We start from the raw sequence: 12,640 nt of genomic DNA, 5'->3' as shown, positions 1-12,640 counted from the left end.
CTATGTGACTGCCTCTATCAGAGCCTACATACTGGGAAGACGTGAGTACAATTCTAGCTTCAGGTACTTACTAGCTGTGTGACCATAGGTAAGTCACTTAATCACTGTCTGCCTCAGTTTCCTCTTCTGTAAAATGAGGATAATAATACTACCTCTCAGAGTTGTGAGAATCAAATAAGATAAAATTTTAAGCACTTTGCAAACCTTGAAGTGCTATATAATTACTAGCTATTATTACTTGAAGTTTCTAATTTACTCTAATTTGGTTAATCCTATGCCCCCACATCTTTGAGGGCATGCTTCCGTTAGAAGACACAAAAAAATTAAAATAAAATAAAGATTACTAAGAAAACCACTATAAAAGGATTGGAGGAAGAGGCAGATGTGGCATTCCTGTACTTTAAAAAGGACAAGATAACTTGAAATAGCAGTTCTTTGTTGTTGTCATGCATTTCTCAAAATGCATTAAATAATGTGAAAGCTAAGCAAAATACTCTACAGCCAAAAGAACACACACAGAAAAGATACCAAATTTAAATAAACTTTATAAAGTAAATTTTATAAGAATCAAAGAAACTCAAGATGGAAAAAGTTAGTAGCTTCCCCATCCCATTTTCCTTCTGACTTAGAAATGATTTCAACAACCCTCTTTCTAGCCAGAAATTCAGCCTCCTTTGGAACATGCCCAGGTGACAGTGGTTTGTGTATCACCCCGAGGGGGTTGGGTTTGTTGATGTTATTACATTCTTCCCAATTTTTTGAGATATATACTGTTCTATTATATAAATAACTATTTAAGCTTTTCAAAGAATTCTTCCACATCTGACATTGGCTGAAAAACCAGGTTGATTTGTACTCAATAAAATTCAGTAATATCCTTTCCCTAACCATCTGGGTTTTCCTATTTGTCTTTCTGAGTGGGATTTTTCTTATGATCGTTGAGTCTGGGGAACCAAATGAGTTTTGTGAAAATCTAGAGGAAGAGAGTATGATAAGATCAATATTTATCAATCCCCTGCCCTGAACCCTAGTACCTAACTATGTATGGTTGGCTAATTCTTTTCCCTAAAAGGCAGGGAAGTTGTTCCCAAGACTTGATTGGCTGAGACAAGGCTAAGGCTTAAGCTTGAGAATTTCACATTGATGTGCCTTCCTAGTCACCTAAGGGCACACTAAAGCCCAGCCAGGTGTAGTCAGGGCACTTCAGACTAGGAGGATGTACCAAGAACAGCTGATTAATCACACCTAGTCTTGTTCACCAAATGAAAGATGTTTTCCTTTCGAGACAGGAACGGCATCATCCACTTGTTCTTGTTAAATATCCTTTCTATGCCATAGCTAAGTAGAATTCCTTTTGTTAAATGTTGAATGACATACAAGTGTCACATGTCATTACAAAATTGGATATTCTTGACAGTGGTAAAGGTTAAATAGTGATGAGTTGACAAGGGAGTCAGAGGGGCATAGCCAAGAAGAAAGGTTAGCTGAGGAGTCAGAAAAACTTAGGTGCAAGTTCCATCTCTGACAAATACTTGCTCTGTGACCTTGAACAAGTCAACTAACTTCTCAGTGCCTCAGGAAACTGTTTAAGATAGCAAGTTTTAGAGCAGCTTCTGTACTGCATTAGTAGAGGGAGTTTATTTATAGATTTGGTTTAAAAAAATCCAGAAAAAAATATAAAATGAAATGTAAACTATTAAAGGAGAAGAAATTTTTTTTTGGAATTTTTTTCCCCAAGAGTTTGTGTATCTAGGGGAAAATGTTCCATTTGCAAGTTCATTACAGGACCTAATTTTCCTTGTCCCTGAATTCTCCAATCCCTACATACGTGTATCTCATCCCCAAACCTATGCTCAAAATCATGACCCCAGACTTCATTGAATCTTTTCACAGGGCTGACAATATCACCTGGAGACGAGGTGCTGTGGCTAAGGAACATCCTAAGAGACTGTAAGATATTGCAGAGGGCCCAGACTTTCTTCAAATCCCATAGATTCTCAGGAGTATTGAATGATTCATTTCTCCCACTCCCTGCCACCACATTTTGGAACTTCTAAGGTGTGTATGCATGTGAATGGGGGCGGGGTGGGAATGTTAATATGGGAGTGTTAGTGGACCTTTCAGTTGGCCCTGATGTTTAGGGTTGGCACTGGAAAGTAGATGACATTTCTCTAACCGTACAGCAACTTTGAGCTAGACCTTTACATAGCTCCATGGAATTCCTGGGGCCTCTCTTTGGTCTAACTTCAAGTCCCTAAAAAGCTAGAGCTAGGGAGGGGAAGAAAAGTAAGTTCAGAACAGAGATGATGTTCTATTTTCATGTTGAAATTTTGAGAAAAGGTATTCTAGTTATGGGAGGAAGTCTGGCCTGCTGACAGCACCATACTAATTCCAAAACAGAATAGGGAATGCCCAATTGGTATCCTCTGGAGCAAACCTTTCTCTACCATTCTAAATAAGAATGTTAACTTGCCATCTCATTCAAGAAAATACAGAAAACTCCTTGAATTTAAACTACATAAAACTGCACTGGTCTGTGTTCACCAGAGATTTCAGTTCTGCTGAACAAACCTCCATTGGCTCACATTATAAAATATGGGATTATTACCCATCTGTTTGTCCATTTGGCTTCTGTCCGGCTCTCATTGCCTTTTCAAGCTGGGTTGATCTGATTGCTTCAGTGAGGCCACGAGACGGCTCTTCTTAGGGCTTCTGTATAAGAGCAGGCCCAGGAAATCCTAGAGCACGCCAAGGCAGTGTGACAGAGGGGATGGGGCCGAGTTGCATTGATGTGAACTGGGGCCGAAATTAGAACTACGGGGTCGAGGCCAGGACATCTGCATCTGGGAAAGAGCAGAAGGAGATCATTTTTATCTGATGCTGCACATATGCAATCTATTCATCAACTAGAGATCAAACCCTTGGCTGAGGACACAGAAACAGAACAGAGAAAAGAGGTCTCTGATCTTAGATAATTTAATGCTATTTCCTCCCCTTCCCTCTTCCCCTCTCCTTCCTACCCTACTCCCTCCCCACTGTCCTACCCCCTCCAACTTTAACTTGGTATAAACTTCTTCTAAGGCTTGGATGACACTTTTCCAGGTCTTTAGTTCAGGATGGAGGGCAACTAGGTGGCGCAATGGACAGAGGGCTGGCCCTGGAGTCAGGAGGACCTGAGTTCAAATCCAGCCTCAGATATATACTAGCTGTAGCTGGGTGGTATAGTGGATAGCATGCTGGGTCTGGAGTCAGGAAGACTCATCTTCTGACGAACTCTTCTGAGTTCAAATCCAGCTTTAGACACTAGCTGTGTGACCCTGGCCAAGTCCCTTAACTCTGTTTGCCTCAGTTTATTCATCTGTAAAATGAGCTGGAGAAGGAAATGGCAAACCACTCCAGTATCTGCACCAAGAAAACTACGAATGAGGTCACGGAGACCAAGAAACGCAAGGAGAAAAGTTCAGGAAGACAAATCTGTAATAGGACTTGACTAAAATGGAGGAGATGTTCAGAAGCAAAACTGTCCTTGACTTTAAGAATTTATAGACTCGGCAGTCAATTAATTTCACTACATTAAAACATTTACTGAAGGTTAAAACTCAGAACACTGCCCCCTCCCACACACATGTGTACAAGAGGCAGGTAGTAGTAGAGGGCCAGCCTTGAAGTCAAGAAGAATTGGTTCAAGTCTAGTCTCTGACACAAACTAGTAATGTGTGAACTTGGTCAAGTCACCTTATCTATTCAGTGTTTCCAGGCAGCTTTCTAAGCCTCCAAGTTACCAAGTTGTTAAAGATGTGCACAGGTAGAGGGAATTTTCATACCAGGGAGTTCTTTTACTGATGAAGTTACAGGTTCATCTCAAACAAAAAATAAGCTTGTGCATGTGCATGCACATGTGTATATGAAAGTATCTTTTTCACATCAAACTATATTTCAAACTAATGTGCAAATTTCCATCCTTCTAGTGGTAGTACAGGGTTTTAAAGAAAATACTTATTCTAGAATACATCTAGGGAATGTATAATTTATAGTTTAAATAATTTATTAATTATAGTTTAAATTATACATTTATATTTTATAGTTTAACTTTAATTTATGTTAATAGTTTTGTTATAGTATAGTTTATTTTATAGTTTGAATTTATAGTTTATTTTAATGGTATGAATATTAAAATATTTTCACAAAATATCTTCTATTATATAGAATCAGAACAGGATTTTCATAAAGCCTATCCAAACCAAACCCTCTCTTGTCTAATCTTTCCCATTTCTGCTGATGGCATCACCATCCTTCAAATCACTGACAACCTTGGAGTGACCCTCGTCTGTCCCTCTCCCTAATGTCTTATATCTAATGAGTTTCTAAGCATTGTCGATTCTTTCTCTACACCAGCTCTCACATCTGTGCCCTCCTCTCCACTCACATACTTTCAAGCTGAGTTTAGGCCCTCATTGTCTCTCACCTGTATTAGTAAGAGCCTCCAAAATGATCTGCCTATTTCCAATGTCCCTTTTCTTTAATCCACTCTCTACATAACTGCAAAACTGATATTCCCAAAGCATTTATCACACCATGTCAGTCCCCTCCTTCTGCTACACTCAAGTGCTCAAAAATCTTTAATGGCTGTTTGCTAGCTCAACATATATGTGTATGTGCACGTATATGTGTGATATGTATGTATATTACATATGTGTAATATGTGTGTTATGTATGTATGCATATATATGTAATATGTGTAATATATATTATACACACATATATAGATGTATACAGTCTATATATAGTTATTTATATACTGCACAGGACATATATATGTACATGCATATGCTTGTATATATACACATACACTAATATATATGCACATGTATATGTATGTGCAGTATACATATGTGTGTATATACATATATATATATTTCCTCAGTCTGGCATTTAAAATCTACAATGATGTGTGTTTGTGTGTGTGTGTGTGTGTGTGTGTGTAGAGTGGGTAGAGTATAGGACCTGGAGTCAGGAAGCCCTAAGTTCAATTCAGATCAAACCCTTGGCTGAGGACACAGGAACAGAACAAAGAGGTCTCTGATCTTAGATAATTTAATGCTATTTCCTCCCCCTCCCTCTTCCCCTCTCCTCCCTACCCTACTCCCTCCCTGCTGTCCCACCCACTCCAACTTTAACTTACTTACTACCTGTGTGACCCTGGGCAAGTCACTTAACCTTGTCTGCCTCAGTTTCCTCATCTGTAAAATGAACTGGAGAAGGAACTGGCAAACCACTCCAGTATCTTTGCTAAGAAAACCCCAAAAGTGGTATAAGTCACAAAGAGTCAGACAAAACTGAAATGACTAAACAATAATAACAAACATGAATATATAAACACACATATGTATATATGTACACACATATAAATATGTGTATTAGTGTACATATAGGCATACTTCACTTTGTTATGTATATGCACATACATGCACACATACATATACACATATACATATATACCGCACAGAGAATTCTGTATACATACAATACATGTATATGTATACATACATACATATATATGTGTTTTATATACATTTTATATACATAGAATGTAAGCTACTTGAAGACAAAAACTATTTATTTATTTATTTATTTTGCTGTGAGTTCCTTGGATCTTGCCAAAGGTCTTGAACAGAGTAGGACTGTTTAATTGCTTTGATTTGGGAAGACACAATTCACGCTAGAAAATGGAATAGTGCCACTAATGCATGTTGTTGTGATACTTGAAAAGTCATATCATTTTGCCCAGCTCAGTTTCCTTACCCATAATGCAAAGATCTCTAAAGCTCCCTTTGGCCTAATGATTGTATTCGTGAAGCATTGCTTGTGAGATATGGCATTTGTACCCGGCAGTTAGAAATGTCGTTTGCTGATTCTGCAGCTGCTCTTTTAAGAATGAGCTTGCTTGCTCTGGTTTTCTCCTGGGAAATGAGCGCTGGAATGAGAAGGAAAGTATTTTTTCCCATTAAGGGCACATTATTTTGACCTCTGCCCTGGGTTCTTACTTTGCTTCTGACTTTGATATTCATTTGATTTTGCAAATATATGGCAATAATGACTATTGGAGCAAAAAGAAAAAAAAAATGAATGTCATGAGAAGCTCCCCAACTCCCTTTTAATGACCTACTTATGCCACTGTACCAGAGTCTTCTGATTTACTTTTACCCTCTGTGGTGTTGTTACGCTCAAGTTCACTTTATAAAGATGGATGGTGTCATAAGACTTTTGTGCAATGGATTACATTTTGATCATGTCTGTCTTTTACATCACTTAAAGAACACCACCAACTGTGCTGTTAATGATCCCTGGGGTGGTGGTGGTGGGGTAGGGGAACTCAGCACATTCCACTCCTGGCTCTGACACTAACTATCCTCTATGATCTTGGAAAATCATTTCATATCCCTTAAACCTCAGTTAACTCAAGTACATAATGGAGCTAGAGGGTGGGACTAAATGATATTTGAGCTCTCTTTGATATGTAAACTTCTGTAATTCCATAGTTCCTTTATCATCCTTAGAGGTCATTAGGGTAAGCTCTGAAAACAAACTGGTTTTAGCCTGATGCTTCTTTGTATATCAAGGGAATAAAGAGTCCCTGATGGAAACATCTGTTTCACTTCCTTGATTTCATAGCACTTTAGCCTCCCTTATAGAAAAGAAGTTGTAAGAGGGGTGGGGTGGGGTGGAGGTGAGGTTGGAGGAAAGCCTCTGTACTCATCAAAGTAAATGAAGGCAATAATAATAGCAAATATTGATATCCCATTTTAAGGTTTGCAAAGCACTTTACAAATATTATCTCATTTGATCCTTACAACAACCCTGGCAGGTAGGTGCTATTAATATCCCCATTTTATGGATGAGCAAACTGAGGCAGACAGAGGTTAAGTATCTTGCCCAGGGTCATACTGCTATTAATTGGCTAGACTAGATTAGAACTCAGTTCTTCCTCTCTCTAAGTGGAGCAATCTAACCACTGGGCAAAGTTTTCCTTAAAAACAGAACAAAACAAAGCATCCCTTTCTTTCTGTTTCTTCTTTCACAACATGACTAATACGGAAATATGTTTTACATGATTGTACATATACAACCTATATAAAATTGCTTATCATCTTAGGAAGGGAGGGAGAATATTTGTCTTTACATGTAATTGGAAAAAATAAAATATTATTTAAAAGAGAATAAAATAAAATGATTCAGGAGACACCAAGTTAAAAACAAAACAAACAAAACACAGAAGGGTTTCAGTGGGACAATGAAGAAAAAAGATCTTCAAAGGCAGGGACAAATTGAAATCTTTGAAAAGTGATTGGATAGTGGAAGTATGCTACAGTAAGAAGAAAGTGAAGGACTAGTGATTACTTGGAGGTAAGAAACAAACATGAGGCTCTTCTCAGCAGAGAAAACTGGACATTCTGAAAAAGAAAATGTGTCTTGTTCTCCAATGGCTGGCACTGTAGATCCACAGGTTTAGGTACTGGGTTAACCAACCCAGTAAAGTTGAAAAGAAGAAGAGATAAGACAATGTGGCTCATGACTCTCTGATGAGGGGTATTGAGGAAACACCATGAGAACCACTTAAGAATAATACTGATATCTGTTGTCTTCTGAGGCCATGTATCCGAGATGGGCTAGAGAACCTCCCAAGACCTATTAAGACAAATAATCACTACCCTGTTCTGGTGATTTGAATGGCTACAAGTGGTGTATCCATAAAGAACCTAGAAAACCTTACCAAAGGTGAAAGTCTTGGGCAAAAAACTGAAGACCATAGGGGTACAGTTGGTGCTGGATACTCTCCAGAAGGATACTTCCTTCTAGCTTTAACATTCTGTGTTCTGGCAGCTGAGTGATGCAGTGGGTAGAGTGGTGGGCCTAGAGTTAGGCTGACCTGGATTCAAATTCAGCCTTAGACACTTCCTAGCTGTGTGACCCTGGGCAATTCACTTGAGCTTGTTTGCCTCAGTTTCTTCATTTGTAAAATGAGCTGGGGAAGGAAATGGCAAACTACTCGAGTACCTTTGCTAAGAAAACCCCAAAAGGGGTCATGAAGAGTCAGACACAACGGAAAACAACTCAACAACAAAAGTTCTATAGATACCATAACCCAAGGGGACTTTGAAAATGTTTGTCAAAATGAACAGAAAAGAACAATCTGTATTATGCAGTACAAAGAGAAGAAGCTGAATCAGATAAAGGGGTAAATGATGAATTCAGCCCCAAAGTCACTGAGATGATGAAGGGGAAATCTTTCCATATATAGAATATGACTTCATTGTTCTTCAAATTCCTAAAATGGTAACTGTTAACATTAGGCATTGAAATTCTATTAACATAAGTACTAACATCATGCAAACTACCATGAATGTTTAGCTTCCTGAGCCAAATTTTCTAATTGTCCCTGGGTTTGCATTTGCCAAATAGCTCTCATGCAAAGTTTTAAAATCCAGACTCTCTCATTCATACTCATGACTTGGACAACTGCATGGTTAAATACTCCATTTGTGTTGAGGAGTATCACGCCATGTCACTGAGAACCGAGTTTTGAGGGAGCCATTGATAATTACTATAGTTGCCACATGGTTAATGTCACAGTGGATGCTAACTTTCTCGAAAGAGTATGAACCATGTGCTGTCTGTGTGTGTAGAATGGGGAGAGGGATGTAACCTTCTTGATGGCATTGTCTAGATTCAGTCACTTTAGAAACAGTCTTAAAGGTCACTGGTGGAAGCTTTTCCCTAAAGTTTATAAATGCATGCATCTGTAGTCGCAAGCTAAGATCATGGACCTTCAGGAGAATCTTAGGGGTGAGGGGAAAGATTCTAGAGTTCAATGCCAATAAGTAGAAAGAGAGGCTGTCCTCAAATTCCTCCTGACCTTCTGGGTTCTAGGAATATATTTGGCATATTTCAAACCTTGTAATAACCTTCAAAGAAAGTAACTTCTTCTTTAGCTTATGTTTATTATACAGGTTATCAATACACAGGGGGGGAAATCCTTTCACAGATCTTTCCTGGTCTTCTACTCATTGACCTAAGTGTTTATGAATAGGAAACTTGTAGCAAAGTTTTGACAAAATTGTGAAATTGACACATTTCTCATTTATCATTTAGATGGCCTGCTCACCTTATGGGACCCCTATTATTTTCCTGTCTTCATCTCCCCTCTTCTATCATTCCTTCTCATCCCTTTCTGTGCTTCTTAAGCATCTATTCTCCCTAAGACTATTCCCCTCAGGTAGCCATTCACTTATCACTGCTAAAAAAAAAATCACTGATGATGATTCTAAGGGGTATTACCCTTCACCTTCTTCTCAAGTCACTTCCTTATTTATATTTTAGTAAGGAATTGTGGAAAACCAAAAAGCCTTTATAAATCAAAAGAATGAATTTCTAATGACGAAATGTTAGGTACCAGTGACAGTGCAATGGGGGAGACAGTTTTTGGTAAGTGCCCCTCAAATCATGCCACAGAGGCATCTTTTTTAGACTCCCTCTCATTAAGGAGCATTGCTTTCACAGCTGAAGAGGTAAGATATAAGAAATAGCTTCAATAGAATTCTAAGTTAATTGTGACTGGTCTTTTTTATTTCTGTACTGTTATTCCTCCTATATAAGCACCCTAAAATTTCACAACTAGATTCCCCTACCAAAATAATTTTGAGTTAAAACCTGATCTATACACAAGAAAGCACACATTTTTCCATATGACACTGTGATTTCAAAAGATAGGTTTTAGCTCTGTCATTTACATTCAGAAGAATACTAGCTACCTACAAGATTTAAAAAAAATTTTTTCTCTTTCTATCCTCAGCTCCCTGAAGAGATAGATAGAGAGCTGGTTTTAAATTTAAGAAGATGTAGGTTTAAATCCTGCCTCTAACACATACTGTCCAGGTGGACAAGTCAGTTAGCTTTTGGGTGACCCAGGCAACTCACTCTGATCATAAGTTGCAGAACAGCTGCTGACCTGCGATGTAGAAGAAATTTCCTTACTGGGAGTTCCTTATGCTGATGTAGTCACAGGTCCAGTTGTCTCTATCCTCAAAGCTTAAAACAGTATCTTGTGCATAGTATGTACAAACAATAATAAACAGTTCTTCTATTTGGGCTGAAATATAAGCTGAGTGACCTTGAAGAAGTTACTTAGACTATTTTCCTTATCTATAAAAAGGAAATAAGGATATTTGTATTATGTATCTTACAAAGTTGTGACACTCTACAAACATGACACTATTGTCTAACTTCCATCCCTGGAATGCAACCCCTTTCCACTTCTGCCTTCCTGAATTATTTTTGTCTTTCTTTGTACTCTTAGCACCTACCACAGTGCCTGGCACATAATAGGTTCATAAAAAATGCTTCTTGACTGATCAACCTCCATTGCTTCCTTGAAGACTTAGTTCAAAACTTACCCTTTCAGGTCCTCCCCAATCCTGCTGCCTTCTCTCTTTCAGATGACCTTCCTTTATTCTCTGATGTGTTTAGTTTTTCTACTTTTTTTTGCATTTTGGGAGGAGGTCTTAACACCCTAATACATGACCAATTTTTGTAAAGGCATCAAATATAACTGAGTTGTATGTAAATTCTTTCTAGCTCCATTCAGTAATCACTTGAGATCTATCATCTCTAATTTTTCTAAAGTTCTGTTTAGATTCTGAAGTTCTTTCTTGTTTATCTTTTCATTAGATTTGTCTAGATCTGAAAGGGGGTATATTAAGGTTTTCTTCTATCATAGTTTTACTCTCTATTTCTTCTTTCAATTTGATTAGCTTTTGCTTTAACTATTTAGATGTCCCACTATTATGTGAATCCTTAAGTATTGGTATTGACTTGTTGTCTTTGGTGCCTCTAGGCGTTATCTCTTCCCATTATGTCTGTGTTTACTATAGTCCTATCTGAAATCATGACTACTACCCTTGTTTTTTTTTTCCATTTCAGCTGAAGCATGGTAGATTTTTCTCCTGGCCCTCATCTTAATTCAATGTAATTCTGTGTGTTTGTGGTATACAATACTCTGTCAGTGTCTGCTTTCTTATCCCTTTTGCTATCCTTTTTTATTTTATGGGTAAGTTCATTTCATACACATTCACAGTTGTGATTATTAATCGTGTGTTTCCTTCCAGCCTGGCTTCTTTTACTTTTTCTTCTCTTTGCTCTCAGCTCCCTCTTCACAAATAAGGTGGCAGAAAAGAGGAAGTTTGACTGATACTTGCCAGCTTATAAGTGAAACAGCCTGTTTCTTCCCTATTGCAATTCTTCTCTTGATCTTAACTTTCCCCTGGTACCAGATTTTTGCTTTTGTCTTTTCCTTTTATTTCTCTCTTCACATTCCTCCTGCTAACATTTGAGTTTGTTTGGCTTATGACTATTTCTTTACTGATTCTCCTTTCCCTCTTAGGCCTCTCTCTGCCCCTTTCTTGTACTATGCTTTCTTATTTCCCTTTTCTGTTTAATGTATTTCTATGCCAAAATCTCTACATGTGTAGGGTGGTGGTGGTTATGGTTGTATATAATTGTGTTTAATCTTCCTTTAACTAATTCAGTTGAGAGTGAGGCAAATATCCATTCCCTTCATCTTTTCCTCCATAACTATATATTTTTCATCTTATGTACCTTTAGCATACAATAATGATTTCCCTCTCCTTTTGCCTTTTCTCCCCAGTATAGTTCCAAGCTACTTCCACTTTTGTTTTCTCTAAAACCAATAAAAAAGGCAAAACCACCACCACAAGACACACTCTCATTTTAACCTTTTTCTGTGATCCTTAAAGATATTAGGGTTCTGAGAAGATATTTTTTCTTACCCTCACATTAACATACAAACAATTTCTCTCCATATATTCCCTTTTCAATTAAATACATGTGAATCTTCCCATGTTTCTTTAGGTACCAATATTCTCATTTCAAAATATCTATTCAGTTCTGGTCTTTTCATCAGGAATGCCCAGATATCCTTTATTCCACTAAACATCCATTTTTTGACCTTGTTGTTCAGGTATTTTGGTTATGTCCAACTCTTTGTGACTCCATTTGGGCTTTTCTTGGCAAATAGTAGAGTGGTTTGCTATTTTCTTCTCCAGCTCATTTTACAGATGAAGAAAGTAAGGCAAACAGGGTTAAGTGACTTGCTCAGGGTCACACAGCTAGTAGGTATCTGAGGCCAGAATTGAACTCAGGTCTTCCTAACTCCAAGCCTGGCACTCTATCCCCTGTGCCACCCAGCTGCCCTTTTGACCTCATAGGATTATATTTAGTTTTGATGGATAGGTTATGGCTAGTTGAAAACTTTTCTCTCTTGCCTCTCAGAATATCATATGCCAAGCTCTCAAGAAGTCCAAAAAGAAAGGGAGTTTGTTAGTTATAGAGTAGGAATTCAAGACAGTATAGTGGAAGTTGCCAGGAGATTTGGAGTCAGATATTGTTAGGGGAAGGGTAGATAGAAATAAGGTGTAGACAGCTGGTGTTGAAAATTGTTTTTGAGGTACATTCAGGGGGTACAGTATCACTGGAATGGAGAAATTAAAAGGGTTGGAAGTAGAGTACATTAACCCTTCAGCAATAAATCAAGAGTATAGAAAGAGATCTGATGATGACAAGTTAT

Source organism: Vombatus ursinus, unplaced genomic scaffold, assembly GCF_900497805.2.
Source record: "Vombatus ursinus unplaced genomic scaffold, bare-nosed wombat genome assembly UNPS02000577.1, whole genome shotgun sequence".
In the NCBI taxonomy this organism is placed as follows: domain Eukaryota; kingdom Metazoa; phylum Chordata; class Mammalia; order Diprotodontia; family Vombatidae; genus Vombatus; species Vombatus ursinus.
This window is presented reverse-complemented; position numbering follows the sequence as displayed.